The 25,125-nt window shown below is 39.0% G+C and overlaps 1 protein-coding gene across 2 annotated transcripts in view; it reads left to right on the top strand.

Annotated features, from left to right (window-relative positions):
- The first annotated feature begins 4,654 nt into the window (after nucleotides 1–4,654).
- The window catches only part of USP9X (ubiquitin specific peptidase 9 X-linked), a 97,933-nt gene continuing 77,462 nt past the window's right edge, over nucleotides 4,655–25,125 (top strand). For both annotated transcript variants that reach the window (XM_064151908.1, XM_064151907.1), the window contains exon 1: nucleotides 4,655–4,744. The gene's annotated coding sequence lies outside the window, so the exon portion shown is untranslated. The remainder of the gene's footprint in view (nucleotides 4,745–25,125) is intronic.

Below are 25,125 nucleotides of genomic sequence, written 5' to 3'. Positions count from 1 at the left end.
GAAACCCATTTGCCACAGAGAACATCTCTGCACATCTCTGGATTCATTTTTTGCTTTTGTCATGCCTTATTCAACCAATGGTAGGCAGCAACACATGTGCTGAGCATGAGAGGGAAGATACCAGACACTGCTCACCACTCACATGTTGTATTTGGGAGCAGATAGTATTTGAAGAATCAATGTCATTTTATCATCCGTGTAATGTTCGGTGATCACTACAACAGAGTTACATTTTATATTAGGAATTATTATATGGGAAATAAGTTTTTTTTATGGAAATAATTACAATCTTATGACTCAATGTAGCACAAAATGACATCACTATTGCCAAAATACTATCCAAATTACACACTGCATAAATTGAAGGCTTGGGAAAGTGAAAAGTGCTTTTCTACTTACTGGCTCTTATACACAGGCTTAAATAACTCAATGAAAAATTATGTAAACCAAGAGCACTACTTAGGTACTTAAGTGATTTAATGGATCAGGCCCAAAAATACTGAAAATGTGGTAAGACTGATCCCTGATGTGATCCCTTAAAACAAACAACGTACAGCCAGTAGCTTGTCTGGTTTTGAAGCAGTGTTTTATTTTCCAGTTGAATTTTTCCTTATCTGCTATGCTGTGTATTTTATTTATTCAGAGTTGGTAGGTGCTATGCAATGCAGCACCAAAGAGGCTGAGCCAGAAGGAAAACATTATCTTTTGTGGGTCTGTGGTTAAACTCTCTTTTCTCTAAGCACTCTTTTACGCTACCCAATCGCAAAGCTCAATAGCATTGCTCTGTATCAGCAATGTTAGAAGTATCATTTTTGTCTGTTAATCAAGAGTTTAAGACCTGGTGATAAATAGCATTTTTTAACATAGAGATTTTCTATATTCTGAACTACTCCACCACATTTCTTTTTTCACCTGTTATGGGTCAGTCAAAGAATAACATAACCAGCTGATTTGCAAACAGTTTCACTTTTAGTTTGATAGGCTGACTGCAGTGTGTGAGCTGGAAGCCCATAGAGAAACACTTCCATTTCCTCCTAGCTTTGCACTCAAAAATGTTGCAAAAGCATTTCTAATCATACTAACGGTTGTATACAGAGGGTAATGAACCAAAAGGACTACTGAGGAATACATTTCATACAATCATAGAATGTCAGGAGCTGGAAGTGACCTCGAAAGATAATCTGGTCCAGTCCCCCTACATTTGTCATAGTTGTGTGGATACTTATTTTAGAACAAGTAGTGAGTTTTGTGAATGCCTACTGACTTCTGTCTTCATGTCACAGATACTCTTTAACCAGCGATTTATCTCACTTGTATTCTTTTATTTCTACAGTTGCTGCACAATATAAACCAGTAACATTTATTTGCAGTACTGGGGGAGGAGAGAGAAATGTCAATCTTTTCCAAAGGCAAAGCAGCACTGTACAAGGTGAACCACAGCAATGGCCCCAGAGAACTCCTGAAGCCCAAGCAAACAGGTACAAGTATAGATTTTTGTTTGACTCCCCAGTCAGAGGTGTGGTGTGCAGCTTGCTTGTGCAGCCAACTGCAAAGTGCCATTGTCATCCCAGTATCTTATTTGGTGCCATAAACAGCTGCCTAGTTCAGCCTAGAGTGACCTTTGATTAACAGGCTACAATCAACTGCTTGTATGTCAAAGAACTTCAAAACCTACTTTCAAATCAGAAGGAGGTCAAATTAAAAACAAGGGAATACACATGAAGTCATAGTTTTGTCTCTTTCCCATGCAAGTGCAAAAGACCTCTTACATCTCATTATGCTTCTGCAAACTGTATATGCAACAGAATCTCAAATGATTAAAATACCACCAAAGGTTCTGGAAAGCTTCAGAGAAAGTGGTTCTTAGTTTGTTTCAAACCTAAAGTTTCAATCAATCAGAGCTAATTTTTTTTCTTGACTTCACAAGAAGTAAGCTGTACCAGTACTGTTTCCACAAGTATTGTTCCCAGGCTAATTTTTTTTTGGTTGGCTTTTATGCAAGCTGGCTGCCAATTTCTTGGCAAAAAAACTCCACTGATGTGTCACTGGCTTGGCTCTGCCAAAAAAAAGCCCTAGTAGTTAGAAGGAACACGGTATTTGGTCTGTCATAAAAATGGAATCTACTTAACAATAAAAAGAAATGGCCATCAATAAACACAGCAGTTTGTTTTTAAGGATAAGAAGCATCAAAAAATAAATGACAACTGAAGTGCCATTGTGTCTGTGCAAAGCATCATAGACAGTGAAGAGCTTGAGGGAGAACACTGCAGCAGGTAAGAAAAGTTAAATGAATGGGTGCAGTGATTTTAAATGCTATCCCAGAACAAAGTGGATACATTTGAAATATCAGGGAAATCTCAGTATAATTGACAAGAGACAAAAATGAGACCACAGTGAGTCTCATGAAAATCACTGTAAATAAATGGAGCGCTCTATGATTATACCTACTTTTAATACAAACACAAGCAGTCAAATCCTCAACAAATCCTCACCATCGCTAAGGCCATTTTTTTATTGCTGGTGAAGAAAATGCACAAGAAACTATTATTTTAGTAAACAAACTTGCATTTGAACAGCAACCGCATCCTTTGTTTATTGAGTCATTAAGGAATAGACACACTTCAGATTTCCTTCCCAAATACAACCTAGTGATTAGCAAAGAAGAAAAAAAGGCTTAACTCTGTTAACATAAAATGTAAAAGTGCCACTTAGTTTCGAGCTCTAGCTTTTTACAGAAATACACTTGCCTGCAGCTCTTGCACCAAGCTGACATTTTAAGTCTTTGTCACTGTTCAGCCCAAAGATAAACATTTTGCTCAAGAGTTAAGGCTGTTAACCCTAGCCTCTTGAGCAAATTTCAACCCATATAACCTACATTCCTCCTACGTTTTGATCTGGATGCTGTATTTTTCACTTCCTGCTCAGAAATGCTTTAATGATGTTGTAAAAATGAGACTTTGACCTTTCAATACAGACTAACAAAACATTATGCGCCATTCCAGGTACTCTATCCAAGAGCAAGTTCTCCATGTCTGCCAAACTTTATGATCTTTCACAAGGCATTTTACCCCCAAGATTTTAAACTCATGTTTAAACTCTCCTCGATTGTTTGATAAAACATATACATTTGGGTTCTACCGACTTAATACTTTCGTCACCTACATAAATGCAAACAAGACAACAAAAAAGCCACTCGGTCTTTTAAAATGCTGGCGTCCTCTAACCAAAGGGAGGCATTTTGTGAAGCATGAAGTCAGCCCCACATGTACCTGTATCAGGTTTCTAAGCACAGCCCGTTGTTAAGAGTGGGCCCAAGGCCTAGAGGAGGTCAGTGCCCGGCCGTGGCCAAGCTGACTCGTGCGAAACTGGCAACCTCCGCAAACGCAGCTCCGCAACCTCCACCTTTCCCCTAACTTGCTCTAGGCGTTCCTGGCCCCAGGCAGTGAGCACGCACGCTGTAACCAGCAGCACCACCCGCCCGCTCCCCTCGGGCCGCTCGAAGGCCGGGAGGACGCCTCCGCCCCCGTTTCCCCGCTTTTGTCCATCTGCCCCTTTGTGCGGCAACCGAGGGCGGACCAGCATCGTGCGCTGTGGCCGCCGCCGCCAGGCCCAGGGAGCCGCACTGGCAGAGCAGCCACAACGACCTCCACGCCACGAAGCCCAGCGCAGCAGCAGCAGCGGCAGCGGAGAGCAAGCCCAGCCCCGGAGGGCAGCGGCCGCGCTGACGTCATGTTCCGGGCTCCCTTCGGCCCGCCCGGCGGGTCACAATGGAGCCCGCTCCAGCCCAACCGACGTGAACCGGCCGCGCGCGCGCACGCGCCGCCCTCCCCCCCCCCCCCCCCTCGCGCACTCCCTCGCTGCACACACAGGGGTGGGGGCAAGCGGGCCGCGGCCTGGGCCTAGCCGCCGCAGGTTGAGTGACAGCCCGGGGGACGGGGGCGGGGAGCGCGTCACGCCGTTCGGGTGGCGGAACCGCCGCCGCAGCCGCGTTAGGTTGGGGCCTGTGGCGCGGAAGGCTCTGACTGGGCCGCCATCTTGCCCAGAGCCCCGCCGGACGGAGGTGCGCCGCCGGGAGTGCGAGGAGCCGTCGCCGCGTCTCGCCTCGCTCGCTCCCTCCCTACCCCCTCCTCCGCTCTCCCCTCCCCCCGCCGCACGCACGGAGCCGTCAGCGCACAGCGCTCCAGTCACCCGGGCCGGCCCCTCCGCTGCCACCTTCTTTCCTTCCTGCCTGCCCCCGCGCGCCGCGGCCGCTGCCGCCCAGCCGAGCCCTACCCCCGGAGAGAGGCGCAGGGTGCGTGTGCGCCCCCTCCCCCGCGTGTGCCCGGTCCCCGGACGGGGCGGAGCGGAGCGCGCAGGCCCCAACCAAGCCCCAGTTGGAGACGAAGCCCAGGGCCGCCGGGCAGAAGCTGGTGACGCAGGAAAAACGCCCCGGCGGTGCCGTCGGCGCCGGAGAAAGCGGAGCGGCCAGGGCCAGGATCTTAAAGCGCGGGTAGCGGCGGCAATTTCGCCCTCCCTTTCCCCGTTGCAGTGTACGGCGCCTAACCGGGAAGGGAACCGGGAACTGAAGCGGAGCCGCCCCCTCAGTCAACCGGCTGCACACTCGGTATCGTGGGGCCTGGTATGAGACTCTGCCCTGCTGGCTGGCTGGGATGAGGCAGTCCTCGGCCGCGTTCCTTCAGCAGCATCTAGGAAGGCACGGGGCCGTCGCAGCAGCAGCCGCGGGACAAGGGGAAGCCGTGCGGGGGTGAGTGGCCGAGCACTGTGCCCGGGCGGGGCCGGAGCCGAGGCCGGGGCCGGAACGCGTCGAGGCGAAGTGCCTGTGCAGGAATAGCTGTTTGTGCTGCAGCCGGCCGCCACGGAGCGAGACGCTCCCCAGGGATGGGGCTCCCTAGGTCGGGGTGCAGGACGGCGGGGTGCGGCGGAGAGAAGGGGGCGAACTGGGCTCCGCGGGGCGTGGAGCGGAGGTGGGGGGGTGGGGATAACGAACGGCGGGTGGCGGCAGCGCCTCCCTCGCAGCCCCCGGCGTGTGGCCCTGCATCGCTGGTGTTTTGGAGGGCAAGGGAAAATGGCTGACGGCTCCTCATCCTTTTCCCGGCTGCCGGCGGGTGGAGGTGCTCCGCGACCCTCGGCGGGCTCTGCCAGCTGCCGGGCAGCCTCTCCCGTTGCCCCCCGCCCCGGTGCCGCCGGGCGAGGAGGGCTCGGTGGCTCCCCGCAGCGCTGCACCCTTCTTTGCCTCCCCTGGTTCTCGCTTCCCTTCGCACCGAGCGCCATTACTGAGGTGGAGTGATTGGAGCCGTGTAGGCCTGGGCGACGCCTGGAAATAAGGCCCTGCCGAGACGCTTTTCCTACTGTCTCAATGAAAACCACCAGCACCAGCTTGTTCACGCCCGCTGTAAACATTATTAAGACGTAGGCCACTCCTCTAGTCTCGGTTTCCAGCAGCCCTGTTCCAGTGCACAAAAAACGTTTGTGGCTTTTTGCATCTTCACACTCTAGTTCGCCCTGCCGCTCCTTCTCGAAGTTATGTCTCTTGCGACTTATTTTAGACGATATAAACCTCTCCCCCTTATCTGAGATCTGCTGTAGGAGTACTTTCTTGCAGTTTGTCCACAGTTAGTCGATGTTATTGTCCTCAAGAAAACGGAGGATTTCACGAGTTGAATGGGTTGCTGAGGTTTTCTTCTCTGTTGGTAATCACTCTGTTAACATGTGTCAGCCCACTTCGTTTGGCATTGTATGCAGAGGGAATAGTGTTTGAGAATCATTAATTTTGTTCTCGAGTGATTTGTTTTTCTTAGAGAAACATGCAAAAGTGTTGAGGTGTTTTTAAGATTACATACTTAATTTACAGGCTACTCCCTCAGAAGTCCAGTGAAGTATTTTGAAGATGTACAATGATGTAGGACCATACAGGAAAAAAAATCCTTTCAGAAAAGAATTGTTGTATTTGAGGGTTAAAAGTGCTCTCAAGCTTACTGTAGACATATTGTGTCTGTCTCAGCTGTCTTCATGTTCTCTGTACAGCTTGATTTGTATTTGCAGTTGTGCAGTTGTATTCACATCTCTGGGACGTTTGTATTTGCTTGAAGGCCCTCAGAAGTCAACAGGCTGAAAGGTAGCACAAGGCCCATTTTTGCTGACCTAGTTGAGGAACTAGGGCCTGTATTTTTAAAAAGTTGTTGAATGTATGTATTAATATGCAGTGTTAAGCATATAAGTGGCAATGCTTGTTGTGGCAGATGGACTAGGTAACCTGTGTTTTTTAGCAGACTTCTCAAATGCTAGGCAAATGGATATTATTTTTAGGAAGGGACTATTGATGGGTGTCTGGAGGATTGAACTTCATTGATTATGAAATTGAAATGGTATATTCAGTAAGAAAGAGTCAAGGGTGACTGAAAGCTATAGGCAGATAACTTTATTCTTGATATTTTAAGAAAAATGGTAGAAATTGTTGAAACTCCCTACCACAAATGCTGCTGACCAAGTAACGTCTTTATTTCAGCAAAGCCTAAGTCGTACATAAGAGTGTTGGGTAGGAGTTTGGTTTATAGTTTTTCCAAATAATGCCTTTGATTCTTTGAGTTGAAGTAATAAATATTACTTCATGGTAACCAGCACGGTACAGTAACTAATTCCAAGATAACTTTGAATGAAAACCAGAAACATAAAGTTGCAGTGGAAGCATTTTATGTGGGGAGGGGGATGGGACAGGGATGAATCTAACATGTAAGATTGTATCATAGTAACTTTTTCCTCTCTGCCTGCTCTCTTTTGTACTTTTCTTTCATATTGGCTTTCCTAATTTTTTTTTTTTTGAGTAGCTTATATCTGCTGCTTCATGTCTTGCAGAATTTGCCCTTGTGGTGACACTTCTGCCCATTGAATTGACAGAAGGACTACATCTAGAGATGGCAATCAATAAAGCTAGTGGTAGCAAAGCTGTTTACTCTTTCTGTATCTGTGGAACACTGCCACCCTTACATAAACATTTTATTTCCCACGTTGTGGAGCATTTATACTTCTAAATGGACCATGCAACTACTCTTTGCTCTAAATGGATGCTTTTGGGTTTATGAATTTTATTAATATTCTGGATTTTTTTGCAAGCAAGACTCAGGATAAACAAAAGTAGTGGATTAGTGTCTATTCAGCAAAATTAAATAGACTTTAGAAAGCAGAAGTGCCTCTAATGCCTTTGTTCCGAAGTATCATACGTTTGAAATTGAAAATAGTTGAGGACTTTTCAATGTGAATACAACTTTGGATAAAAATAGATAGGAATTCAGTTTTTTATTATTTGAACAAATAACTTCTTAATGTCTTTGAAGTTGTGTTTCTGTCAAATGCGTATTGGAAACATGTTAAGTTCAATGGGAAATATTTTTGACCTGCCTGCTCTGATTTAGAATGAAGTTGAGAACACAGTTCTGGTATTTGAATGGCAAGTGCTTTTGTGTTGCACAGTACTCTGAGTGTATTCCTTTATTTCTATATTCTAAGAGATCTAAAAACTGTAGGTATATGCTGAAAGTATCCTGAATAGAATAGCTTCATTTATGAAGTAAATGAATCATAAATGTTCCTTACTGTTTTTCACTTGAAGCATGATTTAGTTATTAAAGAACAAAGAGAACAAGCCAAACCCTGCCAAATCACAAAAGCTTTTAATTTTTTTATATAATCACAAACATATAATCAAACCAGAAGTCTTGCTGTCCAGTACTTGCAGAGACTGATGTGGAGTTGTCTGAAGATAGAAGAAACTTTGCTGAGTTTTCTGTTCACTTGAAAAGGTGTACATGTGTCCTTCAGAAAATTATTTCCTGGATGTGAATGTTAGTACTGTTAATCTGAACATGTGGGCATGATTTCTTTTTTTCCAGAGATCTTAAGTTTTTTCTTAGAACATCAGTGTGTCTGCTCTTGAAACTCAGGGTAGCAGCATCCAGCTTTATTATCCATATCACCCTTGTTTCAAATCACAGTTCAAAACATAAAGCTGTGCTTGAGAGTATGTTTTGGGAACACAGCTTGATAATGTCTATCTTTTGTTGTAGAGTTTTGCAAAGTTAGCAATGCTTTGTACTGTTGATGTAGCCATCAAACACAATGTTTGTGTTATAAAATACATGTCACTTTTTTACACAGTGACTTTGTTATACATACTGTCTCCTTAAGACAAACCTGATGACAAAACCAAGTAAAAATTAAGCTCTACTGCTGTACCTGACGTTTACCATTGGTGTAGGACATCACCACAGTCTTTATTTTGTTCAATTTTTCATAAGAGGTTGTTATTCTACAATATCCAGTAATGATTAGCGTCAGATACTTAGCTGTCTTGCCAATCAGTTGGTTGTGTTTAGGAAGAGCAGTTTGGTAAAACTTAGTATTGCAGAATTGTAGTTAATTTTTTTTCCAAAGCAGAGTCTGGATGGAAAGAAAGTCTTACAAATATATTCTCACATACAGTGAGGTGTGAATTTTTCTACATGGGAAGTTTGAGCTACTGTGCATTCATGTTCTAAAAGTGAGTGGCATTTTTCATATGTAAAACTTGGATTTTCTCTTATTAGTGTAAGAACATCTTAAAGTTCTCACAGTGCTATAACAAATTACAGTTTTGTAATGAGATGTCTTTCTAAAACAGTTACATTGTATTTGCTGTTTATGTTGTGCTTTAGGCTCTAGCGGGATTTGAGACCATAGTTAAGAGAGGTTTCCTCTGCAATTCATGATAGAACCACGTTTTGACTTGGATCGTGTTTAGGGTCTTGAACAGACAGCAACAGAAGGATATTTTGTCATGAGTCTGCACGCTCAAGTGTCAGCACTGCTCTTCTGAGACATTACACTTGAACCCATTGGTGCTTTGAGCACTTTCTGTAGATCTGATTTAGTAAAATAATGTAAAATTGGCAAGATTACACGAGAGCTGGTAATAACTTTCCCTACAGCAGTGGAGAGCAGGGAAGTAAATAAGCTCTTAAGGTAGCCAGTTGTAACTTAGTATAAAATCATTTTACTTTCTTTTTATTTTTTTTTTCTTCCCCTTAAGGGAGTTTTAAAGCACAGCTTTCTGTATTTTCTGTTGAGAAATTTCTGGTGCTTGTTTCACTTTATAAGAAGCTATTACTCATTTTATTTGGGAGTTGAATTCAGTCTGTTTGAATCTTTTTTTTTTTTTTGGTTGCCTGCTGTTGATGTGCTTTCAATTAAAAATTAAAATGCAGGTGATAAAACTGTTTGGGTATGTTTATGTTCACAGGCTTGCTATCTGCTTGCTTACATTATTGATGTATGGTTTTCTTCAAGGATTAATTAGTATTAACTGTAAGAAAGTTGACCTGCTTTTGGTTAACTTTGCATTAGTACACTTTCAAAAGAGGTCCATGGGATGCTATTTTAAAAAGCAGTCACCTTTCAAGTGCTGGTATTTTAAACTTTTTTGTTTGGTTGGTTGTTTTTTTGTTTGGTTGGTTAAGTTAAAATGAAGACTTCTTTAAAAGTAATGGATAGCTGTCAGGAATGTTACTGTGGGAAGCTTGTATTTGTAGTATCCTCAATCTGCTTACAAGAAAAGCATGTAACCCTGCTTTGGGATTTAGTTTTCTTTGTTCACCTAACTGCCAATAGAAGAATATAATTTTCTTGCATACAGATGTTTGCATGGACATCTTAGCAAATCATACTCTTTGGTAGTTAGTGTTTAGCCGTGAATTCACTCATAAAAGGGGAATTCCATGTTGCATCATTCCTTACAGATGTACATCCAAGTGGATAACTCATAGAAGAAACTTTTTTCCCCCAAATGTTTTTGCTAAGCTGAAAGTGTGTTGAAGGCAAGACACAAATATGTGCCTTCTTAATGTTTGCTCATGTCCTTCTCTCTGCTGTGTACTTTGAAAGACTTGTCTAGTTTTTCTGTTTGAAGTGTTGAAATGAGTTCTTCAAAACTTAAGTAATAGAAAATTGTCTTTAGAAGAGCTTTTGTTTAAGGCAAATAACACTTCTCATAACAGCTAAATGGCAACATGGACTGACACAAAAAGTCTACATTATAAATTCCATAGACTTCAAACCTTAAGTCACTTAATAGCTGCTTAACCTTTTCTCTGGCTTCAGTAGGACTGGAATGTGGGAAGGTGAAAAGGTGTGTTTTGCCTCACGTTGGTCTTTGCTGTAATGTTCTGAAATAATGAATGAAGAAAAAAGAGATAGTTTAGAAATGTGTTCAGTAAAGAAAAATACAGCAGTTGTGTGTGCCAGGCAGGATGCTTCTGTTATCAGACAGGCTTTTATGGTAGGAGGGGAGTGTCCTTGCTAACATTGTGATGTGGGCAGGCCTGTATTTATTGGCTGTGGGTGGAACTTCAGTCTTCTTGTCCAGAAGTGAAAACTGATGATCGTGGGAAGAAAAATCTCTTTTCTAATATAAGATGATAATGTTTTCTGAGTACACTGGCATGTCCATATATGAGCCTTGCATCTTTTGATGTTTAGTTTTTCTGATGTCTTGGCAATGAAGTACATCAGTGTGATTTTGAATAAGTTTCAACAGAACAAGTCCATGAATTGGAAAGTTAAATAAGAAAGGTAGCTTAATTTGTAGGTGAATTAAGTTGGTGAAAGACCAAAATTTTGATATACTAAAAGCTTTATTAATATATATTAGACCTTGTATATTTCTAGTTTAGGAATAAAGTATTACATTTTGTTGTTGATTTCTGATGTTTCCTGTTTCCTCCCAGTGCGTTTTTCTCAATCCTTTATCAGTTAGAATTTTTTTTTCCCCTTAAAGTTGTTACATAAATCCTGTGGTGCTTGAAGGTGGAAACTCCAGGACTCCAGTGCCTTGTTCTGCAGGTTCAGGTTCCAGTTTTGCACGTTGCTTCGTGTGCCTTTCACCATGCTTTAGCAGGCGCTGTGGGACCTTGAAATCCTGGGTGCTTCTTGTGACTGCTTATAACTGTGTGTACACACACATACAATGAGAGGTTTTAAAGATTATGTAATCACTGTTTTCCCTAGGTAATGTCAGATTTCTGAAGTGCTTTATAGTCCTCTTGTTATGTTGGAGTTTCTCCATGATAGTTCTGGTAATTTAACAAACAGGTAACCTCCACATTGCGTGGAAATTGCTACTGTTTTTATTCTTGTAGCAGTTTGATCAGATTGCTGTAGTTGTGTGTCTAGTGAAGATGTAACTTGAAACATGAGTTCTCCTTAGGGTGTTTGAGAAGCCTTTAGTTCCTCTCCTTTTCCTTCCATGTTTTAGGATTGGGAAGGCAGCTTGTTTTGTTTTGTTTTTTCTTTTTGTAAAATGAAAAGCTTTAAAATTAAAATGAAAAGCTTCATTGTCATCAGTGGCAATAGATGCAGTTGGCATAGAGGCAATGAAGCCTTGCTGTCAACTAATATGTCTTCAGGCATGGGAAAAAGCTCCATGTGATCAGTGACATCCTCTGGTTAGCAGGTGTATGACTGAACATTTTCATTATCTGTATCATCCTAAGATTTTTGACCAGATGAAGGAAGGTTTGGTAGTGCATCCTGTCATGAATTTTCCTTTTTTCTTCATATGACTTTTCTGATAATGGAATAGCTTTTCAGAATCAGCAGCTCTGGTTGTGGTGCCTGGAGGCAGCTGGATAAGCATAGCAAATGACCAACATGTTGGTTCAGTTATCTTCTTGGCAGGTAGTAGCCAAAATGAGAATTTGATTTATGGTTCAAATGCATTGTGTTGACTGATCTTTAGCTGGTACATCAGAAGTCCATCTTTTTCTAAAGCTGAAATTGTACTCAGTTCTTGGTGTGTTTTTTGTTTATACGTGTCACCCAGGAAGATTGAAATATTGTAGAGGTTATATGTATTATGCTGACCAGCAGAAGCAACCAAGAGTTGAGAGTGGAGGATCAGAATCTCTCTCTTAAGAGCTACTTCACGCTTCAAATTTGTTTGTGTTTATGCTATTCTATGCCTAAAATACAGTTTGAGAGATTTTCAGTGTGGATGAGCCACTGTGGTTCATGGGTCTGAAAATAAGATGAATGGTAGTAGTTCACACAGTGAAGACTATTCCTTAAGTTCTACTTTTGATTATTAGAAAATTTTACTTTAAATATGAGTTTATTATTGTATGCAATTTAGCTTTTGCATGGTAGTTGTCCACTAGAATTCTTCATTCCCTATCTTTTTAACAGTCAGATTCTCTAGCATACTTGATGACTAAGTTGTTTTTTTGGGGGGTTTGTGGGTTTATTTTCCTCCAAATTTTCCACAGCAGGAATGGGAGGGCAGGGCTTGGGAGAAGCCTTAACCATGTTGATGTTTCAACAGTTCAGCTGCAATGTTGTTTCTTTTTTTCATCTAGAGACATTATCATTATTTTGAGGTACATTTCTCTAGACTGATACAATGTGTATAAAAAGTTTTTCTTTGTTTCTTTCACAAGCACTGAAAATGTTTTTGTGATGTTTTTCTCTTCAGAAATGAGGATGTTTTGTTAACATTTGTGTAGTTCACTTGCCTGCTTAGCCTTCTTAAGTCTGCTTTAAATAAATGCTGGGATGAAATTTTGTTCATCTGATAAATTTAAGTGTCTGTGCACTAACCTTTATTTTTTTCCATGCTGAATATATCCTGTTTGTTTAATTATGTTTAGGTTTTGTTTGTTTGTTTGTTTTCCTGTTCTATTTTCCTTGAAAATATTAGTTACAAGTTCAGAATACCCAATTGTTTTTGTGGATGTCTTCTTTTGAATTGTTCTCCTCCATGTTACTGAGTGACTAGTATTTTGTTTCACCAAAACTGGTGAAATTGGATGTAGAATTTGGAGAGACTTTCTTGCTGGGAAGAAAGAGTTTTCTTTACAGACAGCAGGTTGTCACAGGGTGCATATAATGTTGTTTGGGTTTTCTTCCTTTGCTGAATTTATAAATGGGAGATTGGTGTTTAAATTACGTTTTTGCTTAGGTGCTTCATAAGTGCAAGTAAAAAGCTTGATTTCTGCCACCTGCCTCAAGTTAAAACAAATGGAATTTATTATGGAATTTGCGTAAGAGTATCACTTCCCCCCCCATCTGTGGTACCTATTACTTCATCAGGACTTGGAACTTGTAGTATTTCAGAATTAATTCCTCAGATGAATTAGAAGTTCTAATTACAAAAAAATTGCTTCCGTTAGTTAATTTTCATGATAAGTGAACTATCGCATGGTTCAGTGATGTTACTTTAAAAAGTGTGTGAAGAGAAAATCACGCAGTGAGCCTTAGAAAAATTGTCCAAGTTGTGCTCTGTTTAAACACTTCACCTTTTTAATGGGGATGTTTTTACATGAGCCATAAGTAATTTAAAAAGATTGATCCAAATTTATGTAGAAGTGGAAAATGGGGAAATATGAGAATAATATGTCATTAAACCAATGGAAATTTTTTTCCCCACTTAATGATGAACTCTGCTTCCCATTGGGTCCTTGACTCATTCAGTCTGGGAGACAAATTGTAATTCACTATTTTGTCTTTGAAATTCACTTTGTAAGTGCTATGTGTTACATGAGTGTAAGTCCTATACCGAGTAGATTTATTACTCTGTTAATAAACTCAGTAGGCGATTTCACTCTCAGCCTGTACATTTTCCAGACATTAATGTATCATTTCTCACATCACGCAGTAAACCAAAACACAAGGTAAACTTTTAAGTTATTGATGAAGAATTGAGGCACAGAGGCTGTAAACTTCAAAAGTATCTCCTGCCATAACACACTCAGATGTTACAAACACATCTTATGTTGGCTGAAGTTGCTTGTTGGGCTGCCTCTTCTTTAGATTTGCCTTTATCTCAATGCCCAGAAAAATGATAGAAGGATGAAAAGGTAAATCTGAAATATTTGTGACTTCTTCATCAGTGTATATGAACAAGACACAGACAGAATTAACTCTTAGGGGTTCTGTTTAGCTGCTTTATAACCCAGAGATTTGCCTTTGACTCCTGCAGTTCTGTTTCTTTTCTTGTGAAGCGTCATTTAACTTCTGCAACAAATGAGGTATGGACAATTTTTCTTTCTGATGTATCAGTCGATTACTGTTTACCTGGGGTGAGGGGGGAGACACTTAGCTTGATGGAAACAAACTTTAATTTGATGGAAATGAAATTATGGTGGCAAACAGATTACTCTGAGAATCCCATATTATGTAGGAGAAAAATGACAAATCAAGCCTCTGATAAATTTAGAGAGCATGTTCTGTCTGTCTGTGTCTCTCACATAGACACAAAATTTCTTTTGCTAAGAAGTAGGAAGATACTGACTGTCACAGTGAATACAGCTATTGTACTCAGTTACTCATACTCTGTCATCTCTAATTACAGGGGTATTTTTGACCTGAATTTCCAGATAATATTTGAATTGTGCAGTTTTGTTTGCAGTTTCGTAACTCTGGCTTCTTTTTGTCAGCAGAAATAATTTTTTTGCCAGCTTCTGTGTTTTACATCATCTGTGTTGCCTGCTGTAGCTTTGTCATTACAAATTTAGGTACTTGTGGTCAGATTATTCAGAGTGTTAGTGCTAAATTGATTTTTTTGACTCGCCATAGTCTGTTGAAGATTCCTTTGGTTATAATATAATTTCCAGTGCAAAGACAGTTTTTTACCTTTACCTGCTTAGATCACTCACACTTAGCCTTATTTGCTCTGGCTTTTTAATATTTCTTTTGTGATGGAACTTCTGCTGTTCATTTGTAGCATTTATCATATACTAAGCAGTTTATGTGGCTCTTCCTGTGATATCCATTTATGCCTATGAAAAATTTTGCAGTTTATAATATTTCTGTGTTGTCAAGAATCGTCTCTGCTTTTAATGTATGTGAGCCTTCATTGCTATCATAGCAAAATATGTGCTAACTATAATTATCCATATTCTGTTTCCTTGATTTTTTTCCTCCTCTTTCAGGGTGTATTTCATGATAGATTGGCACTGATGCTAAGAGTTGATTCTAGCAATGATTACATACTCTTCCTGTTTCTTGTGCTATTGTTAGTGTTCAAAAAACATGTGATGCAGATGAAAACTGAAATAACTCTTTTTTCCCCTAGTTCCATTTCAGCCAGATTGACTTCTTGATTTGGCTTAGTATGTGATGATGCAAGTGATAAGAAAGTGGTTAGGATGAAAGTGAGCTAGGTCTCCTTCCTTCTCTTCCTGTAACAGTGGAGACTTGACTGCTACAGACTGTAAAGTTCTACCTTCACCTGTAGCTTGTCCAGGTGTGTAAAGAAAATGGAACTTGCATTCTAAAATTTATCAAACTGAAACACTCTTACTAGGGAGTAAGATTGCTGTTGTTCAGTGAGATGACAGCAATGGAAGTGTGAAAGACTGACGTACACACTGTGATGGCAAAACTATCTAATGCAAGTTATGTTTCTGTCACTTTATGCTCCCTAAAAACTTCCTTCTTATCTCTCTTGGCCTGTTGTTGGATTCAGTTGAAAACTGGTGTCTTTATAGTCTATTTTGTGTACTGGAGGAGCTCATTAGCAGGAATGTTTCTGTGATTTAGCAATTTTCAGTGCAGGGGGATTAGTAATAATTTATGTTTTGGGCTTGGTATAGTGATTTGTGTTTCTTATTTCTTAATGAGTTTCTGGTTTTCAGACAGCTGCGACAGTTTTTAAACCTACAGTCCTTAGGATGTCTTAGTAGTTGATTGTTATCTCCTCTGTTTCTTGATAAATAAGGTTATGACATGTTTCTTGATTTTTATAGATACAAGTATATTAAGTTTCTGGGACAGTGGAGTCACATACTGGATCAATGGAGGAGTGAGTGTAGTGGAAATAATTCTCTGGTTTACAGCTGTGCTTTGTCCTTAATACACTTTCTAGGTGCTGCTTGTTCATATTCACTTTCCTCTGCTATTATTTACCTTTTGGTATTTATATCAAACAGCATCCTTCATTGTGTTGACAGAAGGAGCATTGAGACAGAAGACAAAACTGTTGTTTCAGTTACCACTTCTGACTTCCCTGCAGAGAGGCCAGGATTTTTGAGGGGAGTTATGCAAATTCCCTAGAGCGGATAGGTTGTGTTCAGTGATTTCTTGAAAGTTCAATCTCCTTAGAAACATGGCTTGTATGAGTTTAGTTGCAATGTAGCACATTTAGGATGAAGAATCTTAAAAAAACAAAAAGCTTTCAGCTTCTAACACCTCTAGTGAGCTTGTGCAAGCATGATTTTTTTTTTTTTCCCCCAGAGGAAGTATCTTCTGACTGACTGAAATGGTTGTAAGGCATCAGGAAATGGCAAAATGTTTACTTGCAGTTAGCTAGCATGGAAATGTACATGAATCTGCAGGCCAAGTTAGGCAGTTGCTACATTAAAAAATAGTTGGAAGTTTGGCTGAGTTTGAACAGCTGTGAAGATGCTTATTGAAACATGTATTTTAATGCTGGTAAGAATTTCTTCTGTCCTTGAAACATTTCAGATTGTGGTTGTTGGGGATGGTGGTGCTTGAATTCCTCTTCTTAGTTTTGTACTTTCTGATTGAACATTACATGAAATGCAGAGTTTTGAAAAAAGTGAAATTGATGCTACTGTAGTAGTGGGAATATTTATACTATTTGAATTTAAAGCATTTCAAGGTAGATGTTTCACAAAGGTAATTTTGTCATGATTCAATAATGTAAAACACTTGCAGCTTAATATCTGGCTTGGGTACTATACTATGCTTTAATTATTTGCAGTTAACCGAGCAGTAAGTTGTATTAATTTGTGTGTACTTTGAGGGAAGATTTATAGTGTGCTAATATAATAGGATTTTAGGTGATGATGATGATGATAAGCTTTGATGCACTCTTTAATGCCCTGTAGAAAACATGAAGGATACCAGAAGGTGGTAGCCTGTTTTTTTGTAAGTTAACTTCACATTTCACTTTTCTAAAAGAAGTTTTATGATGTAATTGAGGTTGTGGGATGGGGCACTGCACACTATATGGTGGTATGTCAGGTGGTGTGTGTCACCATGATTTAACAAAGAATAGCACATGAGTAAAGTACAGATACGATATTGCTGAAATACCTGTAATTCATTATTTGAGTGGCTTTAGACAGCATTTAAAATATTTATAGGCCTATGTTTTGCACAGCCATAAATGTGTTATACTGAAAATAAATCAATGTTTTAAAGCCACAGGTAAAATGAACCTGGAAGGCTAGGGATGGTCATGTGCCTGAACATGAGAAATGATGGTTTGGACATTTGCACAGTTTGATGGGCTCCTCTAAGAATGGAACACTGAAGTGTTACTTTCTTTTTTCGCTCTGTTCCCGAGGAAGAATTTAGGTTGTAAATAGTGTGACATTGTTCTGGCCTTACAGATTAAAGGAAACATTTAAAAAAACCTTTTTTTCATTCAGTTTTTGTCGACAGTTAGTTAATCTGTAGTCTTTAAGTAGTCTAACTAGGTGATTGCTGTAGGTCCCTTACAGCTGAAAAAGAATTATTTTCTCAAATATTCTGTTCTCTTCATTGGAGGAGGAGGTGGATACTTCATAGTTCCAGCTTCACCAAATCCTGCCTGCAAAATGTTGCAAAAAAATCTGAGATTTCTTTGTGAGCCCTTCAGAAAATGAGGTACACAACTTCCAAGAGTGTTTCAAAGATCAGTAGAGCTAGAGCATAAAGTTTCTTAACAGTTGTTGGGCATTTGAACGCAACTCCCAAACAGAAGTGAGGGATTTTGTGTATGGTTTTTGGAATTTACGTAACTCATATTCGTGTCCTAAAGTTAACTAGGGATCAAAATTTAGAGTGAATAATTTCTCTGTGAATCTAATACAACATAAAATAACAATAAAAAGTTACTTCCCGCATAATTTGCAGGACCGAGGTTCCGGATACATATCCTCTGTTTCACTGCTACACTCTTAATAGCAGATGAAAAGCCCAAAACTTTTACAAAGTTAGAAGCTCAAGGATTTGATTATAAAAGAAGAAAGGAATATCCATCCAGTAAGTTCTGTGGTGGATAAGAAACTGGAGTTTGCAGTTTGGAGGAAAAATAGGCATGAATACATGAACATCAGTTTATTTTTGTCAACCCAAATGTACAAATTTTAGAATTCTTTTGACAAATTGAGCAAAATAGACTCCATTCTTGCTGTGAAATGAATCAGTGTCCAAACACAATCAGAATCAAATAGGTTTAAGCTGCAGAGTGTAATATTGATGACATTTCTCTCATAAAAACAGAAGTGAGATTAGCAGGTTTTTACAAACAAAATTTTTGGCCTTGCTTTCAAAGTGCTAAGTAAATAAAAACGGGCACTGCTCAGTGCAGACCCATAAATGTAATAGCCCATTTTCTTATGTTAATGGAGTTGTGTAAGAGGTTACATGTTAACAAGAGTAAATTTGATTTGTGTAATGCTTTAGCATCGCATGTAGAAGCTAGTATGCTTTTTGAGTTATATGAATTGACTTTCTTGACAAGTTCTTGCTTTTAAGAAAACTGGACTTGATTAGAAGTGGGTTTTACTGCTGTCTTGCATGATTGAACTCCCTTTAAGAGCCTTTTGATGAAGTGTTTTCTGGGCTTTGTTTTTTAATGCTGAAGACTTAATGGTATTCTTTCCTGTGCATATCTGGTAGTAAATTTTTTTGTATACCCTACTGTTACTGATTTTTGTTTCAAACCTACTAACCTAAACTTTCTCATTCAGTTCTGTATTTTGTCTGGCTTATATCTAATATCTGGTTAAGTTTCTGACAAAAACCCATGGTAATGTTGTGTATAGTACTTAGTTCCTCATATATTAGAGGATACAATTCCTAAATCCTTTTGGTGGGAGAGATGCAGTGGATAGAAATACTTCTTCATTGTTAACCAGTGTTCTGGGAATGCATTCAGCATCCTCCCTTCTTGCTACTGAATATATAATTCTTTATCATTTATGCTTTAAAAGTTTAAAGATGCTTTCTGTGTATGGTTATTAATTGAAAATGTAGCTATATTTAGTTAGTAGTGGTATTAGCTGGTATTAACTAATTCTGTGCGCTAGTTTTCTTATATGACTAACCATGGATGTGCAGAACACATTTTAGAGATATTGGTTCTGTTCTTGAACTGTACAGACAGCTTAAAAGCCTTTAGCATGAAATAATATCTTACTATGCTTATAACTTTTGTTGGGCTTCAGAACTGAAAAGGAAGTACTATGCCATGGATAGAGAGTAGTGTACTTGTTTCAAAACATATAGGGAAAAGGCAGGTCCTCACAGCCCCTTACTGCAAGGGAATAAGAGAGATAACAGTTAGAACAACAGCCTTGGAGGTGGACGATCTCTCGTGTTCTGCCCTGTGACCAATCTAGTAATGGGTTCAGATGTTTGATTCAGTGCACTTCCCTGTCATCTTGTTGGAGCAGCTAATCGATGTGGAGAGTATCATTGTTGCTACTTTTTTCCCTAGATTTTAGAGACTTCAATTCATAAGTTTCTTATCAGTTCTGTGACCAAAATTATGTGGTTCTACTAAAAGGACAGTAGTCCTGAGATTTATTCTTACTACAAACATGCAGTTGTGGTATTCACATTCAATTGCTTGTCTAGAATAACCATGATTCTAGTAGTGTTTCCTAAAGCATACACAGTTTCTGTATACTTTTTCTGAATGAGCCACCTGATATTTTGCAATGTTAGGGTACATTTGATTGTACCAAGCTTGTAGATGATCCAGATTGCTCTGATACAGGGTGATAAACAAGGAGAACATTAGTTTCTGAGTCATGTGCAAAAATATTTATGTTTTGCATTTTGTTTTGTTTTTCCATCTTACTGATAATAGTTGAATAGCATGGGATTGAGAATTGATTCATATAGAGTTTGCCAGGAATGTTGTTCGTGTTCATTAAATTGCATTTAATAGTTGTGGGTTCAGTTAGTGGAGTGTTTTTTATCCTGTTTTTCTGACTAGAAGCAAGTAAAACATGTTGAAATGCTGTACAGAAATTCAGATGGTCTCTCAAGATCTCTCACATTTATGATAAAGTGTTAAATAAATATTTATTAGATCGTAGAAAGTTGCATTAGTGGCTCTTGAGTTTCACTAAATAGGGTTATGTGCAGAGATGGCAGTTTGATTGCTTCTCTCCATTCCTCCACCTCTCCCTCCCTTCATTTCTTTGTTATTTTGGACTATATAATTTTTTTCAAGATGTACTAGAAGGTATGTCTGTATATTTCTCTGGATTCTTGATCATATTGTAAATTTTTAGTCCATCTTATCAGGGTTTTCCTGATTTTGAAATATTTGGTATAAGCTGTTTTAAGGTATTACATTATAAATAATGGAAATTGTTTTGGTTTTTTTTTTATGACATAGATACATCTTTTATGTTTAGATTAAGAGCAGAAATATTACTTAGTATCACAGCAGAAGAGGCTGAGATGTTTAGCATTTAACAAGTCATGGTGGTTGCTAGGGAATTTTAAATCTGTTAATTATAAGTGTCTACCAGGAACTAATTATTAGCTAAAAAATAATCAAGAATAAGTTTGGAGACCATGCACTCAGTGAATTGGATGAAAAAATTATGTTGGGAAGCATCATTCTGTTTTGTTAGTGCATAGCAGTATGTTTATTCAAAACTAAGTGCAAGAAAAAGGAGATGTTTTCTACCTGTATTATTATACAAACCTATATGTTCTCCTGTAACAGCTTTAAAGACTCATTTTGCTAGGAAACTGAACTTGTTGCTCTCTATGCCACTGGTAGATATTATTACAACTACTAAAAAGGAAAAGTTTCAGTGCCAGTACAGAAATATAGTTTGTGTCTGTCTGCTTTTATGAAGAACATTAATTGGCAGGAGTTGTAGGTTGTTGTGTGTATCCTGATGCAGAGGAAACACAGGGATGAGTGCTACTGTGTAAACTTAAGTGTCTGGTCTGTTGTCTGTTTTGGATTTTATTATTCCATTCTGTACATTCATAAGGCTTTTCATTCTCTTTTTGTAGTGTGCTTCAGCAACTGGCAGGAGGTCATTGGTACCTCAGTGCTCAGAACATTTTTTTCTTGTTTCCTCTATTCCCTTTTGCTTTGCTGTAGAAATAATGCCTGAGAAAAGTCTTCAAGTGAGATTAGATCTTTAGAAAAAAAAGTCTAATGGTGTAACATTTTGCACTTCTTAACACTTGTAACATAAATAGAAAAAAGAATAGCATTGTGTTGCTTAGCAGTATGAGACTGAATCTGAGTGTCTGAAGCAAATTTTATTAATAAAGCTCTTAGATCTGCTGTTTGCCTTTTTTAAATTTTAGTTTTGGGGGTTTGTTGTAGCACTTTTAAAGAAAACAGTGAAGGAAGTTTTGCTCTTTTATTAGTATGTTTGTTGTGAGTTCAAGAAAAGTTTCAAGTGAAAGTCATCATTCAGAACATGTACGCAGTTTTAAAAGTAGATGTTAGCATTTCCCAAGCAAGTGTCTTCTTAGCTGCTTTTCTTAGGCTATGGTTTGTGCATTTACTAGTACTTTTTTTTTTTCAGTCTGTTCTTGGAAATTCTGGCTTGTTTCACTGATATGTTCAAAATTCTTGTCTCCCAACATAAACCCCCACATATATCTAGCTGCTTACCAGCGCCTTGAGTGTAGTTTCTTAATCACTTAGAAATAAAATGTTTAAAACAAAAATTTAGTTAATAGAATTGCAGAGGCTCTAAAGTTTATATCCTTTCTCTCTTCTGTGTCACTGAGATGTATGGAATATCATTGACAATAGTGTTTTGTACTGGTTGAACCAGTGCAGCTCTTACTGAAAATTCCTGAGAGTGGAAAAACTGTACAGGTGAGAGCATCTTGCCCACTGCTGTATGCATGGCAGCAGGCTGTAGGCCAAAAGAAAAGCATGGCAGCAAGACCACAGCTCAGTGAATGAAATACGGTTTCCTAACACTAAGGATGAATTGTGCCTGATAGATCTGGTTGCTTTCTACGATGGAGCTTACAGCGTTGGTGGATAAGGGTAGAGCAACTGATGTTGCCCCCCTAAATATGTGCAGTGTGTCTGACACTGTCCCACACAACATCCTTGCCTCTAGATCAGACAAAATAAGGATTTAATGAATAAACTATTCAGTGGATAAGGCATTGGATAGATGGTTGCACTCAAAGAGCTGTGGTCAACAGCTTGATGTCCAAGTGGGCACCACTGACAAATGGCATGCCTCAGGGGCTGGTGCTGTTTAACTTTTTTATGATGTGCACAGTGCGATTGAGTGCACCTTCAGCAAACTTGCTGATAACAACAAGCTGGTTGGTGTGGTTGATACACCTGAGGAAAGAGATGCCATCTAGAGGGACCTTTACAGGCTTGACAGGCCCATACGTACCTCATGAAGTTCAAAAATGTTGAGCCAAAATGAGACTAGATGGAGCTTTGAGCAACCTGGTCTATTGGAATGTGACCCAGTCCATGGCAGGGGAGTTGAAACTGGATGACTTTGAAGATTCTTACCAACCCAAGCTATTCTGTGATTTGCTGATCTTGTCTGTAGTCATTGACTGACCTTCTTTGTTGGTCCTATGTGTCTGATGTTCTTTTTTACTTACTGTCACATGAGCAAAAAACACTTGTCCTTCGAAAGAGGATCTGAAATTGAATTTTCTGTTTGGTAGCCAGGACTACATATATGATTTGGAAGCCTGACCTCTTGTTACGTTATCTGGGAAAAAGCATCAAATATCTTCAGCCACATTATTGGCAAGTAAACATCTTTCTCTAAAAGAGATTTATTGCTGCTGTTCAGTTCCATTTCGAGACCTGACCCTCATCAGTTATCTCTTTGAAGTATGACGGTCCTTTGAGTGATGTGAAGCATTTCCTTGGTGTTTTTTTGTTGTTTTGTTTTTGGGTTTTTGAAACTTTTTAGGGAAATAATTACTTGTAGAAGCAAGAAGTTATTAATATGTTTTGGATTTGTCAGTTTTGTTGCCTTAACATTCAGGACCAAATAGTATGTTCTCAGCCTTATCTTGAATGCAGTTGGCTATTTGGTTAGAGTTTCTTGGACTCAGAGCTTGGCATTTCAGTGAGAATTTTATATCAAGACTGAATAACTTTATCCAGAGGAGCCTGAGGAAAGACTTCACTTCTAATGACTTGAAAAGGGAATCTGAAGAACTGTAAGCTTAGGCTACCAGTTACACCTGAAACAAGTAATGTGGTCAGATTCTGCTCTGCAGCAGTATGACTCAAGTCCAAGTACATGAAAAACTTGTCCAATTTTCTGATTGGAATAATTATTTACAGATTTAAGTAATCCATGTGATTTTCTTTAACAAAGTTCAAATTAAAAAAAATCCCTACCTATTATTAAGTCTGCTCTGTGTAGATGTTTTGTTTTGTTTGTTGCCTTGGGTTTGTTTTACTTTAGTGATGGGAGAAATACTGAACATGTTATCCTTATTCTTGAATTATGCCACATATATGCATGTTTTAGTTAATACAGAGTGTAAATAATATTTTTTTAATTTCTTGAAAGTTTCTGAATTGTGTTTCTGCAAATCTCACTCACATGGAGTTTTCAATCTCTGAATACCCTCAGAACTTCAGATTTTTAACCATACATCTATGTCAGTTCCCTAGTGCTGTAAAGTATAGGCAGAAGACCATAGATCCAGACTGTCACACCTGTAAGCCTATAATACAGATAATACCATGTTTGTTCTTCAAAGAAGAGGAAACATCATTGCTTAAAACAAGCATTTTCTGCAGCGTTCCTTTACAGTCTTTTCAGCACAGAATGCTGCTTAGGTGGTGCTCAATGATCCTAATACATTTAGATTACTCCTTTGAGACTGTATTTATGAAGTTGAAAGTTGTGGCCCATCTGTTTTGCCCTTCACCTGAAAGTAATTTGTAGCCATTTGTTTTGGAAGTTCATTTTCTGTGTTTTTATTGCTTGCTTAAATTCGTGTGTATATTAGGTGTAGGAGCATCTTGTACAAAAGAAAGTTGCATACAATTAAGTAGGTGTAGCTTAGCCAAACTTTGTGTCAACACTAAGCTTTTAGGTTAAAAAAACCCAACCAAACAACCCTGAAAGAACTGAAATATATTTTGAGACATCTCTCTCTATTTTGTCATGATATTTATGACAGAATTATACTTTTGCATGGATGTTATCCCTGTTCCAGAAACTTGCACTGTCAAACATCTTAAATCAGATGTATGCTATGGAAAGATCAATGAAAAAAGTTACTTGAAGTAACATGGTTTTCAGTTAAAGTATTTTTAGTTCATAACAATAGTGGCTGCTCAAAATCCATCTTTTACTGTATCACTTAGAAATGTATTGCTTTGCAATGACCTGTTGGAGCCAGATGTTCCATGTACACAGACTTCTTTACTAGAGAAGGAATCTAAATTATTTGTCTTTGTGATATAAATTACACGAAATAGTATTTTATCTGTTGATCAGGTATTTTTTAGACATTGAGAATTAGACAGTTCTTGCTGTACTGAGTAGTAACTTAATGACAGGTTTTTCATTAATAATGGAATGCATATCAGCTTTGGTGCATTTGAGTGTTAACAAGCAAAGCGCTGTGACCACCAGTTTCATATTCTGATTATAATTTCATCCTTCTCAAAAGAGACAAGGCACAGAGAAGAAGGAAAATGATGAATGTGTGTAGGTGTGTGTAGATTGTAACTACTGAATTAGGTCAGTGTTACAGTTTTGAGGGAAGTGTTTCTACAGAAGAAGGTGTTCTGACTGAGATAAAAGAATAGAGTAGAAGAGGATTAGATTCCGAAATGTAGAATTTTTACGCTAGGATCACGTCATAATCTTTGTGATGAATAAGTATTTATTAGATGTTTAAGAAAGCAGTTCCTAGAACCCTATATGAAATAAGTCTGATACTCTTCAACCTAAAATTTGTGTTACTGCAGGTGAACACAGCAGTACAGCGCATGGTCTGTGAGATCCTGTTAAGATAGGTGTATCAATCTGTAAATAATACTGGAGTGAAAAAAGTGGGTTTTTTCTTAATGTAGTTGTGTGGTTTATAGAAAGCTCTGTGGTTACATGTGCAGCAGACTTGTATCCTGACATACGT

The sequence above is a fragment of the Pogoniulus pusillus genome, chromosome 12 (assembly GCF_015220805.1).
Source record: "Pogoniulus pusillus isolate bPogPus1 chromosome 12, bPogPus1.pri, whole genome shotgun sequence".
In the NCBI taxonomy this organism is placed as follows: domain Eukaryota; kingdom Metazoa; phylum Chordata; class Aves; order Piciformes; family Lybiidae; genus Pogoniulus; species Pogoniulus pusillus.
Note: the sequence above shows the minus strand (reverse complement) of the source record. Positions and strands in the feature narration are given on the sequence as shown.